This window comes from Doryrhamphus excisus, linkage group LG21 (genome assembly GCF_037039965.1).
Source record: "Doryrhamphus excisus strain RoL-2023G ecotype Guam linkage group LG21, RoL_Dexc_Guam_v1.1, whole genome shotgun sequence".
NCBI classification, from domain to species: Eukaryota; Metazoa; Chordata; class Actinopteri; order Syngnathiformes; family Syngnathidae; genus Doryrhamphus; species Doryrhamphus excisus.
The window spans coordinates 9,423,501-9,428,035 of NC_136377.1; the positions used below are offsets into that span (position 1 = coordinate 9,423,501).

The window sequence follows — 4,535 nt, forward strand, 5'->3', positions numbered from 1 at the left end:
TATTGACATTTTTGTCTTTTTTTTGGTCTTGTTTATGAGAGTGTTACTTAACAGCTTAATATGTAGCATTTAGGGATTCAATGAGTTTAATTATCATCTCGTCAGTTAATATGTGTGAGTGCATCTGACATAATAACTTGGAGAGAAAAAAAGTCACCTATTGTTCAACATCTAGGCTGGCTATACAGTTAAAGCTAGTATATAGTTTGTGCTAAAATTGTGAATTTGACCTGAAATTGTATTTTATGGTTGGTGGGTGAATGTTAACCACAAAGCATTTACCTGTGCAAAAACAATAATTATAGAAAGTGCCCCTTGTTAACTTCTCTCAACCATTGTCTTCCTGTCCCATTTAGAATTGTCCAGATCACACCGCCAGAAAGTGTTCTTTGCCACGTAAGTAATTTAAATTTATTAGTTTGCCATATTTGCACAATGTACATGTTGTCAGTTTGTGCTCATTTGTCATTTTCAGTTCTGATATTCCTGCATTCGCAAGTTACAAAATTGTAATAGGCCAGGTGAAGTGCATGATGGTAGGCTGATGATGGACACAATATTTAATTAAATTAGCTAAATAGTGTTGTTACTCCTGAAACAATATTAACCGTTGTGCACCCCCAAGTAATGTAGAGATCCCTCTCTGAAAAAATGTTCCCCTCTTCCCCGCTTTTCTTAATTTTAAAGCCAGGTTTCCTTGTGAATTAAAAACAAAATATTTCAGCCACTGAGTAGTGAGTACTTTCCCCACTTAGTGATGTTAAGTTAAGCCACCTGAAAGGCTAAAAGTTGAATTTGATTTTAGATTAGACCTACAGTTTACATTATATTTTTGTTTAGTGGGCTGTGTTTACACAGGAGGCCTAGTTACCTCAAACCAACCGAACAAAATTATGATGTGGTATAAGTAATTTTACACATGACATGTGGAAAACACTATGGTCTCCTGTGTATTTTAGCGAAATGGATTGCTTCCATGGAAATTCAAGGACGAGGAGGAGAAAAATCAAATGTAGAGTGCAGAAGCATTTAATGGCCCTTGCCATGGAGGCTGTGGACCAGCCGGTGCAACCAGCGGATGAAGGAGTGCAGGCGGGTGATGAAGGAGTGCAGGCGGATGATGGAGTGCAGGTGGCTGATGAAGGAGTGCAGGCGACTGATGAAGGAGTGCAGGCGGTGGATCTGGATGTGCAGGTTGAGGAATATATGGAGAATAATCCTGATGAGGCTTTAAATCTGCAGTTGGACTTTGACAGTGATGATAACTTGTACATGTCGTCTGACTGTGATGAGGATCCTGTCCGTGATTTTACTGAAGAGCAACCTCACTCTGATGCGAAGGTGAAACTAGCTGAATGGGCAGCTAATCGTCAGGTGTCTCATTCTGCACTGTCAGAGTTACTGGCAATACTCTTGGAGCTAGGTCTGGATGTACCCAAGGATCCCAGAACTCTCCTTGGTACAATGAAAGACTTTGAGGTCAAAGAAATGGGACAGGGAAGTTACTACCACTTTGGGCTTGCAAGTGCAATACTGTCAGAACTGAAAAACACAAATGAGCATGAACTGACAACAGACACATTGACTATCCGGGTGAATGTTGATGGGCTGCCTCTTTCAAGGAGCTCAAATATGCAGCTGTGGCCTATTTTAGGCCAAATAGTTGAGCTACAAAAAGCAAAAGTGTTTATCATAGGTGTATATGCAGGTCCCTGTAAACCTGAATCTGTGAACGACTACATGCATGATTTTATTCAAGATTTGAAAGCCATCACAACTACTGGTGTAATGTTAAGTGGGAAACGGTACAATGTCCCACTTCCAGATGCTTTTATTTGTGACACTCCAGCAAGAGCTTTTTTAAAATGTATCAAAGGTCACAGTGGCTATAGTTCTTGTGAGCGTTGCACACAGTATGGCGTTTATGTTAACAGCAGAGTTGTGTTTCCAGAGATGGATTCCAGCCTGAGGACAGACACTCAGTTTGAACAAATGTCTGACGAAGACCACCACCACTCTAAATCACCTCTCCAAGGGCTAGGCATTGGCATGGTTTCTGATTTTCCTCTGGACTACATGCATTTAGTTTGCTTGGGCATTGTGCGTAAATTGATTGCTCTGTGGTTTAAGGGGCCATTGCAACGTCGGGTTCCGACTTCTGTTCTTTCCGCCATCTCTGATCACTTGAAACTTTGTAGACAAAGCTTACCCCGGTGCTTCAGCAGAAAGCCAAGATCTTTGTCTGAATATAGTCAGTGGAAGGCTACAGAATTCAGGCAGTTCCTATTGTATACAGGGCCAGTTGTGCTTTTTCAAAGATTGCCCAGTAAACATTACAGAAATTTCCTGGTTTTGTCATGTGCAATGAGAATACTTCTGTCTCCTTTGTGTAGAGAGTTCTGTGGTTTTGCCAGAAAATTGTTAAGATTATTTGTTACTGCCTTTGCTAAGATATATGGGACTCAATTTCTGGTTAACAATACACACAGTCTCATACATTTAGCTGATGATGCTGAAAAATATGGCCCTCTTGATTCAGTGTCATGTTTTCCTTTTGAGAATTATTTGGGACAGTTGAAAAAAATGGTGAGAAGACCACAGGGTCCTGTGCAACAAATTGTCAGACGTGTCTATGAAAGGCACTTACTTTCTCACATGTCAAAAGACATGCCTGAAGGTGTTGAACTGAAACAGCCCCATGCCTGCGGACCACTGCCAAAGGATTTTTCCATGCATCAGAGTGTTCAATATAAACTATATAAACTCAAAGGCACAATAATCTCAAACTCCCATGGTTCTAATTGTTTTGAACTGGGGGGCAGAGTTGCAATTGTGAGGAACATTGTACATTCTGCAGCAGAAACACATGTAGTGTATGAACTTTTTGAGACAGGGGCATGTTTTTTCAGCTACCCCATTGATTCGACATGTCTTGGAGTATATTTACTATCAAAACTGTCTGGTCAGCTTGCCAGTGCTCCAGTGACAGACTTCACAAAACCACTGATATTATTGCCTTTGTGCAAAATGTTTGTGGCTTTGCCTCAGCTACACTGCATATAACACAATGAATTTTGCAGAATGCCCTCATTCAGTGTGGTCGAGTTTGTGGATGAAGTTGACACTGATGGCTACAAGAAGGTGGACATCGTTCCGTCAGAGTGGTTCGTGGACACTGAAAGAAAATTATGCTGGTGGCCACCAGCCACATTCCAAAATGTGACCAAGGCCGTGAAAGAGTGCACACCACCAGCTCAAAACTGGATTGTCTGTAATGTGCGAGTGATGGGAAATGCAGGTAACTTTGATTTCTCATTAACTTTCTCTTTAACACATTTTTTCATAGATTGGCTATTCCTGCGACTTTATACTCCACATCGACTGTTTATTTAAAACTGTTTATGTTACATAAACACTGGACACTTTTTCTGTTCATGTTTATTTTTGGTGTAGTTGAATAACCATTGTGTTAGCATATCTTACACCTATCCAGCCTGTTCTCTATTCTTTCATTGTTAGAACTTGCTTTCCAAGATGACGTAATGTCGTTTTTTTCACATTATATTTACCATTGTAAAAACTACAGACAGTCAACTCTAATCTATCCTTTTCTTCTCATGTCCTGATCGGAAAAAAAATATTTGAATCGTGACTCAAAACTGATGTGATCCAAATTGTGAATTTTGTGATTCATTATACGTATTCTAAATGTCTATGAAACGCTAGTTATATTTTGATGTCTGCTTCACTGGTTTTATTTTGTCATTATATTTTACAGCCACTTATGCAGAGGCCAGGGTAAAGCTACATCAAGCTGAGTATACATCAGACCTGACTGACACCGAAGATGTCGTGATAAAGAGAAAGTAGGTGTTGGTGGTGTAATAGACGTTAAAAGGTCATTTCCATAATTGGGGTAGCAGTTATGGTTTACAAATTCATATTCCTCCATATACCTCTCCAGGGTAAAACAGAGCAAGCAACGAGTATCAAGTGATTCAGAGGAGGAACTTCCACCCACTCCCCCAGAAAAACTCCTTGGGCTAGCAACAAAGAAAACGACCAGATGGATCACCAGCTCCACTGCCCAGGGAGTTGCCAGCCCCACTGTCCAGCGAGTTGCCAGCCCCACTGCCCAGCGAGTTGCCAGCCCCACTGCCCAGCGAGTTGCCAGCCCCACTGTTCAGGAAGTCACCAGCCCCACTGCCCAGCGAGGGACCGGTTCCACTCTCCAGAGGGTTGCAAACAATTGCCACAATTGTGAAGCCATGTTCACAAAAATTCTGACACTTCTCGAGGAAATTAAGGAGACTCAGAAGGTCCATGGGAAGATGCTGAATGTCCTCTTGAAGAAACAAGATGCATCTGTGATGGAGGTTCCTGATGGTGTCGTCTTCCCGCTCCAAAGTCAAGCAGATGTTGAGGCTCTTGAGGAGAAACTTGGGGACCGCAGTCTCACGTCTGGTGTTGTAAGTTTTCTTTAAAACCTTTCCTCAAATTTGCCCACAAAATAAAAATATGTATTACATGATACT

At 41.3% G+C, this 4,535-nt stretch overlaps 1 long non-coding RNA gene across 1 annotated transcript; it reads left to right on the top strand.

The window, feature by feature from the left end:
- Window positions 1–360: 360 nt before the first annotated feature.
- LOC144894555 (uncharacterized) lies at window positions 361–4,059 on the top strand. Its single transcript, XR_013625178.1, has 4 exons — window positions 361–396; window positions 3,081–3,298; window positions 3,779–3,866; window positions 3,965–4,059. It is a non-coding gene; the product is annotated as an uncharacterized LOC144894555 (long non-coding RNA).
- Window positions 4,060–4,535: the final 476 nt, after the last annotated feature.